Source organism: Trachemys scripta, chromosome 6, assembly GCF_013100865.1.
Source record: "Trachemys scripta elegans isolate TJP31775 chromosome 6, CAS_Tse_1.0, whole genome shotgun sequence".
In the NCBI taxonomy this organism is placed as follows: domain Eukaryota; kingdom Metazoa; phylum Chordata; order Testudines; family Emydidae; genus Trachemys; species Trachemys scripta.
The window spans coordinates 68,124,571-68,138,540 of record NC_048303.1 but is presented as its reverse complement, the minus strand read 5'-3'; the positions used below and the strand labels follow the sequence as shown (position 1 = coordinate 68,138,540).

Here is a 13,970-nt window from a genome sequence, read left to right as displayed (position 1 = left end):
TTTTTAAACAGTGACAACAGTTGATACTCGTTTAATCTAAGCAAGGGTTACGATTTGCTTGCTCAGAGATGCTCAAAAAGCATAGGTAATAAGGAATTGCTGCCACTGAGACAACTTATTGCCCATGCTAAATTCTGATACAGTCTGATGCCATGTTCTATGCAGATTCTGTCATATTGGGATGCAATACCTGAAGCAATGGCAAAAGCGTTAAGGAAACCTTCTGAAAGTTAGAGAAAATTCTTGTTTAAAGATACTATAGCTTTATGGTTATGCAACAATGTATAATTGTATTGTTTATTTGTTAAGCACCTGCAGGCTATTGTACCTTTAGATACTGCCTAGGAGTGGAAAATAGGGTTTGTATTGAAGGTCCTGATTTGGTCATCTTGATTGTTTTATGACAATGTGTAACGCCCACAGCCAAAACTAACTTCCTGGTCTTTATTAGCACTTAATTTGGTCATGATTGGTATGAAGCTTAAAGATACAGTCACAGAGAATTCACATATTTGCAGGTCAAACTTTTTTATTATTATTTTATAGATAAAGAAATTCAAGATAATTGTTCCCATCTAATACTTTTTAGAATAGACTATTAAGGTTGTTCTTTCTATAGAAAGCAACAGACAGCTCTAACAGCATGGTGAAATATTTTAGAATATTATTCTTTACTATTTGTATTGTGGTAGCACCTGTACCCTAACTAGTGTTCAGGGCCTTATCATGCTAGAGGCACTGAAAACACCTAATTCAAGGACAGTCCCTGCCCCCAAAAGCTTACAAAGTATATGTTGAAAGACAGCAGCTGAATAAAACAGACAGAGAAGCACAAGTTAACAGTGAGATGACTATGGCTATTGTAATAAGAGTGGCTTCACCACATGAGCAGCCTAGCCATTGTCAAGTGCTTTGTAGGCATCACGGCGTCGGTGAGATTTAAAATAGCATAATGTGGTGCTTTGCAGATTTTTATAGGGAGCTGCTCCCATGCATAAGGGTAAACAGGGAAGAAAGGGTGAAGGTGCTTCAATACTATGGTGGTTTTATTCTCAAAGCAGGTAGTACTTCATTTTCACAAATATTTTCAGAGACCATGCAAAAAGCATCCCAAGATAGATAGGAATAGTGGACTCTTGTTTGTGCCCTAAGTGATGTCTGACTGGTTTTGCTTCTGTAACCTAGGCAGTAAAATCGTTTGATATTCTGCAATAACACTAGTGCGTTGGTTTCTAAATTCCAAGGAGATTAAGCTAGAAGAATTTCCATGTAACTTGCACAGAAGGGCTGAATAACCTGCTTCTTGAAAGCAGGTGACATTATAGTACTTCAACGCTTCTAGCTATCATGCTTATTAGCAGGGGCAAGATCAAAAGGGAACCAAAAAAAAAAGAGAAAGGAGAAACTCACAAAAAAAAAAGAACAAGTTTATGTTGATGAACAAACAACAAAATGATATTTTTGACCACTTAGAAGCTCCTGGCTCAAGACAACAGACACTCTCACAATTATCTACTTAGAGCAGGGATAGGATTAATAATATTTTTAAACAGCACTTGATGAACAACATACAAATAATTTACAAGCTAAGTGCATGCTAGCAGAAAACATTTGGCAAACCGACTATAGGGTGCATCGTCTAACAAACAGGGCCAGAGCATGGAACACACAGATGATCTCCATGTGTCTTTAACAATGTCTCTCAGATGGAGTGCATGATTCTGATAGATATGAACCCACAACAGTGGAAGAACCAGCAGAAAACTGGTGATAAATATAGATGACAGGCTAAAACTACTATGAAAATCCAATCCATCATTATCAACATTCCAAACAGCCCCCTGTTTACAGGTAGCAAGGTTTCCCCTCCCCCCTCCTCCTTCCCCTCTCCCCCCAGACACACACACCATAAGGTAAAAGGAATGCCATTCCTAGCTAAAGACTTACCTTGCAACATGCTAAGGGATCCCAGCTCCACACTCGGCCCTTCACAGGATCAGGACCTAAGCCAGTAAGAACTATGGTAACTCTTCTCAATTGAGCCACTCTTAAAAAGCAGCTCAGATTCTGCTGTATCTGATCACATGCTTGCTGTGTGGTAACAATAAAATCCTCTTCAGTTCTGGTCCTGTTTGTAACACTTCAGTTTAATGCAAAAAGATTTTCATCAGTTCAGATGTTGAGCTATAAAAACAAGAACTGAAAAGGTACAACTTGAAAGTGGTGTTTGGCCTATTTTAAAAGGTTAGAGGACCTATGGATTTCAGTGTTTCTTTTATATTTGTTTTCAGATGATACAAGTGCTCCACCAGGGTTTATCTGCTGGTACTTTATTGACAGGACTTGTCAGGCCACAAGGAGCTTCTTGTAGGTAAAAAGCATAGTTTGAGATCAAAGCATTATCTGATTCTTCTCAGAATTCTTGTCAGCTAACCACCAGCTCTCAGAATGACCATCCGTGTGCAGTCAAGTGGTATATAAAAAAAAATGGCCCAGATACGAATCCTTTTTATGGGCCTTGTATTATCTGCAGATAATCTACACATAAAGACAACAGATGTTTTAAGAATAAATAGCTTAGCTAGAAAATAAAATCACTTTTAGATGCCACAGTTTAATCATCAGCACTGCATTCCACGCACAATTCAAAAAGGTTTATACAATGAACTAATAATAAGTTACCAGCCAGGAATAGTTCCAACAAATAATGTGCCAGATTTCCAGCTCACTCCAGCAAAAAGGCCAGCAGATTAGCTGGATCATCCTAGTTGGGGCTTTTCCCCAGCACCGGGGTAGCCAGAGAATGATGTACTACAGCTGGAGGCTGACCACTTGAGGTACATCTGCACAACAAACAAACAAAAACCCACAACCCACCGCAGCGAGTCTGAGCCCAGGTCAACTGACTCAACCCTGTGGCGCAAGCCCTGTCCGCTTAATAATAGCAGCGTAGCTCTGTCTTGGGCTGGAGTCCAGACTCTGAAACCCAGCAAGTAATGAGGGTGTAAGAGTCTCAGCATCAGCCCAAGCCAGAACATCTACACCACTATTTTTAGCCGCATAGTCCAACCCCAAGCCCTTGTTTTTACTATGTAGATGGACAATGTGGGAACATATCCACTCAGGATAATTAAAACAGCTCCCCAGCTACTTTAATCTATTCAGAGTCTGGGTATGGTGTAGATGAGGCCCTGGAATCAGGAAATTGTGGCCCGCTCTATTGACCTCCTACTCCAAGATGCATCTGGCTTCCAGTGGGCAGATGTGATAATCTGGGCCACAATAACTGTGGTCTTGTCTACACGGTGCTTTAGTTTGCAACAGAGGAGTATACGTTACTGTGCATATTTGCATGGCATGCACTTACTGGCACGTGCACAGTAAAAATTTCCTTGCGCACAATAACATAGTCCCATTTCAAATTACATTAATGTACAGTAGAGAGCTTTTAGTGCACACCAGCAGGGTCTACACGGGCCAGTTACAGCATGACACACAAGCGGACTCGAATTTTCACCCCTCCAGAGTGGGCTAAAGCACCATGTTGACAAGTCTTGTGAAATACAAAGAGTCAAGGTGGGTGAGGTAATGTCTTTTATTGGTCCAACTTCTGTTGATGACAGAGACAAGCTTTTGAATTACACAGAGCTCTTCTTGAGGTCTAACATTTGGCACCACAATCCATATAGACTCAGCCTTTAAAGCCAGAGGGGACCATTGTGATAATCTACTGACCTCCTGCACATTGCAGGCCATAGAATCTCATATGCACACCCCAATTGCTGTAATAGGCCCAGAACCTCTAATGCAGTCTGACATGATTTTCATAGGCTCTGAGTACTTGCAGCTCCCTTTGACTTCAGTGAGAGCCATAGGTAATCATCACCTGAGAAAGTCGGACCACTTTTGTTAGGGTGGCTTCATATGGATTTAGGTGCTTTGCTTTAAGCTCCCAGAATTGAAACTGTGGGCCTGAACATCTATGGAGGTAAAATCTTTAAGATTATAGAAATGACTGATGTATTGAAAAAGGAAATCCCTTTTAAAAAATATATAATTATAGGAAATGAGTGGTAATTTTTAATTCTACAGGCAGGTGAGTTCAAAAGGGGCTTTGCAGAAAGCTTGTTAAAATAATTTATAAATCACGTTGAACTATGGTATCTGTGTAGAGTTTGCTACTTGTCTTATGCAATAGGATGATATATTGACTGCTTTTAAAGCAGTCAGGAAGCAGAGTGTCACTCAGTCACTTTATATGAGTCCATGCCCGCACTCCTTGTGTTACTGTAGACCACTATCATTCTGAAGTTATGGCCTAAATATTTTTAATGTGTTGATTTTTCCAAGGCTAAGAAACTAAGTTAAAACAAAGCTCTGAGCGCTAGTCTGGATTTCCACCAGGTAAAGCAGAATTTGACTCATGGTCCCTGCTTCAAAGATCTTACAATTTAAGGTCTCATCATAGCATTGCTCTGCACAGAGGTACCCAAATTAATTTCAGGAGGAGTTACATATATGAAACTGAGGGTAGTTTTGAACCCTAAATAGTCTACATTCTACCTTGAATTTGATTAATTTAACTAAATAAATTAAGAGAGACTCTTAGGCCTGTGAGTATCAGTCAGCTGCAGGGGGACACCTGAAGGGATCACATGGCAGAATCCGCACCTATACCTAAACCTAAATGTAAACTGGAATCAGACTGCATATTGAAATAGCAGTCAGTGTGCTTTAAGAAAACAAATCTACAGAATATTAATGTAAAAAACTGCATTACAGTATTTTTATAGATGAAAATTAACTACTACCCCAGTGAGGGTGATACTAGATCAAACCACCAAGAAAAGTAGTATATTCTCCATCTCTTCAAATCAAGACTGAATGCCTCTCTGGAACATATGCTTTTAGCCAAACATTAATTATGCTTTAGTCAAACACAAGTTGTTGGGCTCAACACAAGCGTAACTGGGTGAAATTAATAGCCTGTGATCTATAGGAGGTCAGACTAGATCATGTAACAGTCTCTTCTAGCCTTAGACTCACCTGTAATGATTATGGTTACAATGTTAACAAACCAAGCATCTCTCAAGTTTAAAAAAAGAGGAAGGATGGTGGTTACAGCACAGCGCTAAGAAGACAAGAGATTTGGGGTCTATTCTTAATGCTCTCTTGACTTCTGCTGTAATTTGGGGCAAGTAATTTAATCTCTTTGCTGCAATTTCCTTATCTGTAGAAGGGGGAAATAACACTTATCCATCTCACAAAGATGACTGAAATGTGACTAAAAGCCCAATCTAACGGCCACTGAAATCAATGAGACTTTCCATTGACTTCAATGAGTGCTGGATGAGACCCTCCACAAAAACAGAACCTTTTTACTCAGCTTCTCTCGTTATTCCTGAGTATACGTGGGGTTCTATCTGTTCCGCTGAGTGATAAATATAAGCTGTTGCTAATTTTATTCCTCTTAGCTCTGCAGAGTCAAGAGAGCTATGCATGAGTGAGCTGGATTTTACTCCTTGTGTGTGTCATCAACAGCATATTTGGCATGGCTAAATCTGCCCTCAGCTGCACCTATTGTGCTGTGTTGCATAAACATAAATGAAGACAGAATTAAGCCTGCAGAATCTTTTTACTGGCAATGATGCATAAGCCAGAAAAAAACCAGGATGACTCTCAGCTCACAGACTGAGGTTAGAGCAAGCTGTTGGGAAAAAAGGATTTTTTTCCCCTTGGAAATTGAACAATTCTGGTATAGAAGTAATTTGGGACAAGAACCCTAGAATTCCATGGTGCCACCTTTTCAGTGCCAAACAGCATTTTAACATCTCTGAAGTGTTTTGACATGCTCAGATAGCAGGCAGGCAGGCACAAATGGGTTCCGCTCTCAGGAAATTGTCAAAGAGCTGTGGGATGAAATCCTAATTCCCACACTGAAATAAATTCCAAGGGTTCCATGCATTTAGTCCATGTATGCTACTGCTCTTCATATTCTGCAGTAGCTGGACATGGCCTTGGGGACTTCTTTTCATTTTGGGAATTTGGATTCTGCCCTGTAGCTCTTTAGGAATTTCATAAGAGCCACCACCTGTTTATTCAGACGTGCTCACTTTCCCCAATATTGAACCAATATACATTAGAGACTGTATGCTCGGCCATGTCTCAACTTAGCTATGGAATAGTTAAAATACACATTTTCTAATGTCTGAGCAATCCACATAAAAGACTGCAAAGCACGTGCAGGCATACCTGGCCAGACTCAGCCTGTTCCTCTCCTATGCCATGCTGGGGCAGTGCAGATGTGCACTGCCGAAGAGGTGAGGTCTGCTGTATGAGGTCCATTGCTGTTTTTGCCATCCCTCATCCTTGTACAACAGAAATGCTTTAAGTCCCCCTATGCCCATTCAAGTTGGCTTAGTTGCTCAAACTTAAAAAAACAGAATCAATCAATCAGTGGTTCTCAACCCGTGGCCTCCTTGAGGCGCAGTCAGCACACAGCTGAGGCCCATCTGACATCCTCAGGGCCATACAGGTAGTGTATGTATATAAAATATTGTGTGGATGTGGCCCACATAACACATAGATTGTTGCATATGCAGCCCGTAATGGTAAATACGTTGAGAACCATATATGTATCTATATTGCTGGAAGACAGCATTACCTTAAAGAATCACATGGCTGGTTGAAAAGATTGCTCAAGTACTTCTTTCCTTCAGCTCGATCCTTTGCTAACTTTTCCTCATGACACGTTTCTAATATCTATCGAGGCATTTCTAACATACCCATCTTGGTAGTATCTAGATATTGGATCAAGAGTGTTAGTCTGTCAGTGCCTCTTTGTATGTACTGTAAGGGTTACATTAAGGAGCAATTTTAAACTTTACTGTTGTATGCTTCCTTTCTTTATTTGAAAAATAGCTAGTCCCTCCTTTTATTGTTAGTTTGATGATATGTTCTCCATTCCTTTCAGGGTGCAGAAACCAAAAGGAATTATCTGTTCTATTATAGTTACTACTTACATCAAATATTCCAGAGCTTCATTTGTCACAAATTATTTCACTGCAGGACTGTGTTCATGCTGCCACTCAGTGGTAGCAAAGAGATAGGTAAGTTAGAAAAGTACATGTTAATATTTCAGGCCAATTTTTTGACATGGGTTCCTAAGACATACACCAACTGCATATGCCCATTTTCTGAGTATCTGAACATTTCCCCACAAAAATCACATAAGGCTAAATGCTGTTCTGATTTACATAAGGCATAGATCAGGAGTAACTCACTGAAGTCTGTGAAATTACTCAAGATTTGCACTGGTGAATTTGGCCTTATGTATTTCTTTCAGGGCTTAATTAACAAAGTCACAGCACATAACAAACAGAACAAACAGCACATCCTCCCAGAGATACACAGCAGGCATCTGAAACAAATTCTGCTCTCATTTTCACTGGTGTAAATCCAGAGTTATTCCATTGGCTTCATTGGAGTTATTCAAGGCCTACACTGGTGTGTGAGAGAGCTGAATTTAGCTATTTGGGGTCTGTTGTAGGGGCATCAGAACATTTTTTGTCTTTTTGTAAGTCTGACCCATGCAGCAAGTCAAGAGACTCTTAGAACTTTCACCTTCTGTTGAACTTATACATGTCTGTCAGGGCTGTATCAGCGTCAGTCACAACTCCATTGCAGTGGCATATCTAGAAATCAAAATGCAACTGAAACTGTTGCTCTCAAGCAGAGAGGCAGCAGGCAGCTGGCAGGCACGTGTAATTAAATTCCTGGCACACATTGTAGGTTTTTATAGTTTTCCTTTGGTCAGCAGATATTTAAGTGTGCAGATTCTCTAAACCCTCTGCATGGTCTTTTAAAGTGTCGTTTTATATTTGCAGGTCACTGCACATTTTGACTGATTGTCCATTTAGGAATTAATTCCTTAACTGTTTCAAAAATTCCAATATCAAACTACAGATGACATGGGCAACTCCTCAGTGATTTCAGTATTCTCCTTCCAAAACAAAGGAATACCAGCTGGGCTCTACATATAGCTGGAATGTTCCTATTCACTCCCCAACTTGATAAGATGTGCGTTCAATCCCTCATCTACATCTGCCCTCCTCTGCAAAATTGTCATCTTCAGATCCATTGGAGAAAGAACAAGAATGCTAAAAGAGAATGAAAAACGAGCAATTGTGATTTTCCTAACAAATACACAATGACATTTAAAAGAACATGCAGAGGGTTTCGAGATTCTGCATACTTAAATATCTGCTGACCAAAAGAAAAGTATAAAAACATCCAAAGTGTGCCAGGAATTTAATTACACATGCCTGCCAGCTGCCTGGTGCCTCTCTGCTTGAGAGCAACAGTTTCAGTTGCCTTTCACATTGTGGGTATGTTTTACTACAGCACTATTCTCCAATAGGAAGTCTCTCTGCACCCTGGTACTCCCTTATGGTCAGTACATGGGATAAGGCTTTGGTGAATTTTTCACGCTCCTTTAGCCATTACTCCTCCCCCCCCCCCCCCCGCAATCAAAAAAAGGTCATTTTAGGTACATCCAGAATGTTATTTTTATTTTTTTAAATGTACCTGTACATTATACACTCTGTAGTTCCTATCACTATTGTTAAGCACTTTATAAACACCTTCAAAATATGCAATAAATCAACAAGTGGCTCCAGTAAAATCAGCCCTCTAAGATGCCCTGAATACAGCCAAATTCAGGTCCGGGTCATGGAAATTGAGTTCCAAAGGTGAGGACCCTCCAGTCAGTCCTGGAAAGCTGAGACCCAGGTAACAACAGTAACTGCAGCTCCAAGGATCTAATGTCAAAGGTGTTCTGTTTTCTCTTTCAGCTCATCTCTGTCTATCGATTCCATCTGCATGCAACAGCTGCAGATAAAGGACTAGACACTCTTTAACCAGGTACTGCCTGAATAATGCATTAGCTGTCGAATCTCGGTGATATTCAAGTAATGTGTTATTTGATGCTCTGATCCCTAGGATTATGAGGCACAAGTTTACCCACATCATCAGTAATCCTGTATGCTTCATTTCACACCTCCCAAACTGTTTGATCCAATAGAATAATCGTATGTCAAATATAAGTATGAGAGCACAAAAGCAACCAGAAAGGAATGGTTTGGTAGCTGTAACACTGAGGAAGGGAACATTTGGATGGATTGTGTCCAGTAAATCATTCTGGCTCTACTTGCTCTATAGTAATGGGAGCAACATAAAGGAATTTATCGCCACTCTGCCATTGAGGCCAAGAATTTAGCAAGATTCAAAGACAACAAGAGTTTGTGAAGGCATATAAAGCTTTGTGCTTCAGGGTTTAAACTGATCTCTAACTATTGGGATTAGGATGAGACTTTCATGAGGACAGTTTATCCCACATCTACCTACTTGCACCTTCCTCTGAAACATCGGACAGTGGCCAGCACCAGAGACCGAATACTGGACTAGATGGGCGTTGGGTCTGATCCAGTATAGCAATTCCTGTAGTCCGCAGTAAACACCCAGTTAGATAAAAATACATTGTGGGTCAGATTCTCCTCTGTGCTGCAGCTGGTTTGCACTGCATTGCTGGTGTAAAGGGGTCCTAAAGCTGATATTAACCAACCCTAGGAGAATCCGCCCAGTAAAGGGGGATCCTCCAATGACAGAGACAGTGTAGCAGCTCTTACAGCACGCTCATTCCAGCAGCCAGCATGGAGGCAAGGCTAAGTTTCCAGAGCCCTAGTGTTAGACAAAGGCCAAATACTCGCCTATTATTTCAGCTGTTCCCCATGGCCATAAACTCCCTTTCCCATATATGAACATATAGCAAGACAATCAATCAAAGAGGCTCAACAAATGTATCCTATTTACGGCCCCAACAGATGTATTCTATATACCCCTAAAAGGGAATTTAAAAATTCCATAGGTCAGCAGAATGTATGCACGTTAAGTCATTTGTTACTGGGTATAAAAAGGCTTGCTCTACGCTTGTAAGGTGTGCTCCTCCCTCTGGCATGAGTCGAGGGGGACACCCGCTCAGCTGACTGATCAATAAAGAACTTGAAGCCGTCTTCTAGACTCCCGTGCCTCCTTGGGGTAATTGGGCAGCTCCAGGGGGAAACGAGCCCATTTGGCTAACACTAGTGATCTCCAGTTGTATCGGCAGCCTCTTAGGAACAGTGGCAGCTGGCATAAATTAGAACAGCCATCAGGCTGCTCTAACTGTTGACAAAGAACTGTCCAAGCACACAGCCAGCCCAAAACTGGGGAAGCACAAAGGAGGTTTAAAGCCAGCTTTGTGCCACACCCCACATCCATTCCTGAGTTGCACGGTGCCATAGCTGAGGATCAGGACAAGTATGTAGCTACCCATAGCCATGGACAGAAAGGATTAGAAATAGCTGTACGCTTTTACATACAGCACACATTGAAATTGGAAGTGCTGTATTTTCAAATACAGGATCCTAAGCTGTGAATGTTAATACAGAAGCAAACGTAATTACACACTGAAGGTGAAATCTACTCTGCCTGCATAGAGCCCTAGTATTCGGGTTCTACGTTGTAGAGTGTGAAATGGCTGGGGTCAGGGCAAAGCTGCTGTGCTGATCCCTCTGGCTGCTATTCCAGCTTGCGGACTGCCAGAGCCCCTTTGTGCCAGTTGTATGGGATACTGAGGCCACTTGATTGTGTAAAAGTTGATATATAGCCCTTCCACTGGCCCTTCCCTGTGTGGCCTTCTGCACCAGACTCTGTGAGGTCAGCTCAGAGACCCTTTCTGCAGCATAAAAGGAGTCCAAAGATACCCCTGTGCAGCTGCTCTGCCAGCTAACTCCCAGTGCAATCAATATGCACGGCTTAAGTGGCGGAGAAGACCTTGCACAATCCTCTGCACCAGGGCTGAATTTAAAACAAACAGTTGCAAGTACAAAATGCATAAAACTGTACCTGCTAATGCAGTGTGTGTTTGCAGTCGCCGAGTCTGTATGTATCATGCATATTTTGCACACCAGTTATTCCTTTGCACCCATTAATTCATATTTTGAATACACCATTCAGAAGCCTATTTTGAGAGAGACCATTAGATCTTCAGAGGGAAAGGGGTGAAAAGGAAAGATTATGCTGGCCTCAAACTTAATTTCAACAAACAGGGTCAGATCCTCAGGTGTAAATCAGCATAGCTCCACTGAAGACACAGCTCAGCCCCTTTACACAGCTAAGCTTCTGGCCCAAGGTTAGTAACAGTAACACATAACAAGTGTGATCATATGACAATGTGGATTGAAGGGTCTGGGAGCACTAAACAAATAATTATGTTTAAACGCTCAGCTGCCTCCCTAAGGCTTGTAGGATGCCTGCATGCTCTTATCAATATTTTTTCAACAGCTGGAAAAAGCTTAATGCTCCAATATTTGTTTCATGTGCCCTTATAGGCAGCCAGCTGGACTAAAGCCCACAAAAAAACAACTACTCTAAACTTCTCAGTGATAAGAGAAAAAATAAGAATCTGCTCCAGCAACATTACTTTCCAGTTCTCCCTTCACAGCAACAGCCCAGAAAGCTAATATAACTGCAATGAACGGCCCACATCCATGAAGAACCTATCTATAGAATCTCCATGAAATGTATTGTTATATACGATGGCAATGGCTAAGTTTTCCAATAAACGTGTGACTCAAGTTGATACACTTTTATTGCTATTTGCCACGTGTTCCTTTGACTTAGTCCATGAGTTTATGAAGTGATCGAAAGCCATGAATATGTTCTAAATTAAAGGAGGAGATTTTCATGGTTACTTCACCACTGATATGGGAGTCCATGGATATATGTTAACTTAAAACTAGGTCAAGTAGATAGTTAATTGGGGGGAGGAATAGCTCAGCAGTTTGAGCATTGGCCTGCTAAACCCAGGGTTGTAAGCTCAATTCTTGAGGGGGCCACTTAGGGATCTGGGGCAAAATCAGTACTTGGTCCTGCTAGTGAAGGCAGGGGGCTGGACTCAATGACCTTTCTAGGTCCCTTCCAGTTCTAGGAGATGGGATATCTCCATTAATTATTACAGCAACTCGCACAAGCCCTTTTTTCAGATAGATTTTCAAACAGTGCATTTCATGCATGCACCAATAGTGTGCAAAAGTAGAAGATTTATTTTCAGAAGTGTCAGGTCAGGAGCAAGTAAAGCTAAGGAATTTGTGCTACCTGAATAGGACTTAACTTTATGCCTTTATTTATATGAGCAATCTGCTCTTCAACAAATTCAGCAACAAGCTTTCTTGCTCACAGTTGCACACTAATCAGCATCCCTCTGCTAATTAACAAGTGTTTCCCACCGGGAATGGGATACCACTACTATTCACCTCCTCATTTGTACCATTTAATGGCTCTTTGTTCAAACAGTGCCCTTTGCAACCAAGCAGAAAATTGAGAGCAGACAATCAAATTACTGCTGAAATTAAAATAGGATTATTTTCTCCAAATCCATAATTTAATATCCCTCTTCAATATTTATTCCTCCAACACTATTCAAAGCTAACCCTTTGCTTGCATGTCTCGTTAGCAGGGTTAAAAACACCTTCTTATTTTCTTACATTCTTTGAAATACATCTAATGGAAATAGGAGATCATTGGGATTCCTCTAGACAGAGTTTTAGAGCCACAAATTCCCAGTTGCTGTACTATATTGCTCCTCAGCGGATAGGACCTCAGACTCTGCAGGACCCCTGGAAGACCTGCCATAAGAAATAAGTGTCCCTCCTTCCAGGTAGGTAGCCCAGAAAAGTTGTTACTACTCTCTTCGTCTTTGAGCCTGAGAACCAAGCACTTGAAGCTCTAGTGTAGGACTGATGTGTAGGGTGCATAGGCAGAACAGACCATGTGCAGAGGCCCTCCCAAATGCTGTGCCCCTTTACTGCAACCATGGATGTACACTGGTTCTGCTCAAATCAGGCTCTCTGAGGATGTCATGGAGAAATAAGAATTTGTACTTTAAAAATTACTGTTTCTTTAACTTCTGGTACTGCTGCATATAATTTTTGTTGCATCCGGATAAATTTTGAGATTAAAAACCAAGCACAAACATCTCTGTAATTTAAGAGCATTTAGGGTAGCCAGTGGGTCTGAATTTTTTCTCTAAATAGAAAATCTGATTACCAGGACAAAGAACAACTGATTATAAACTAATTTTACTTTATAATTTAAGGTATTTTGCTATTTCCCTCTAACTCTTATAATTTGGCAGTGATGCATGTTATATCACTTATTATAGATTTGATTCCACAGTGAAATGAACTACATTATGGTGACAACGATTTTTAAAATGTAAACACCATGCTAACCTAGGTCTTAAAAAAAAAAAAGTGTCTGCCAGGTGCAACAGACTAATGCAATTTAATGTCAAAATTATATGTGCAGCACATCAAAACAATGGTTTGCTGACTTGTACACCAATCTAGATGAAACACCACTTCAGCAGTGGCCACATTTCCAGTTGCTTGTTGTTTTGAGAAGCTTCAACTTGCTGGACACTGCAATTGATTCCGATACCATTTAAGTAAACTGCAAAGAGAGGGGGGAAGCGGGTGGCTGAGTGGGGACACAGGGACACATGGGGAGTGGGGTGCAGGGACACATGGGGACAGGGGCAGATTTGCCTGACTGAATGGGTAGGGTTACCATACGTTCGGTTTTTCCCGGACATGTCCAGCTTTTCGGCAATCAAACCCCCGTCCGGGGGGAATTGCCAAAAAGCTGAACATGTCCGGGAAAATGCCGGCAGGGCACTTCCCCTCCCGCGGCAGCTCTGCTCCTCCCCGGACTCTTCGGCTCTGTTTAAGAGCCGAGCTGCCCGAGCGCTATAGGCTTCAGGCAGCCCCCTTGCCTCCGGACCCCAGCCGCCAGCTGGGCACTTCCCCTCCCAGGCTCCGGCGGCACAGGGTCCGGAGGCACGGGGGCTGCCCGAAGCCGGTAGCGCTGGG

General features: G+C 41.6%; 1 long non-coding RNA gene across 1 annotated transcript; it reads left to right on the top strand.

Moving 5' to 3' along the window:
• The first annotated feature begins 6,956 nt into the window (after positions 1–6,956).
• On the top strand, positions 6,957–11,857 carry LOC117879659. Its single transcript, XR_004646336.1, has 3 exons — positions 6,957–7,109; positions 8,853–8,922; positions 11,430–11,857. It is a non-coding gene; the product is annotated as an uncharacterized LOC117879659 (long non-coding RNA).
• The last annotated feature ends 2,113 nt before the right edge of the window (positions 11,858–13,970 follow it).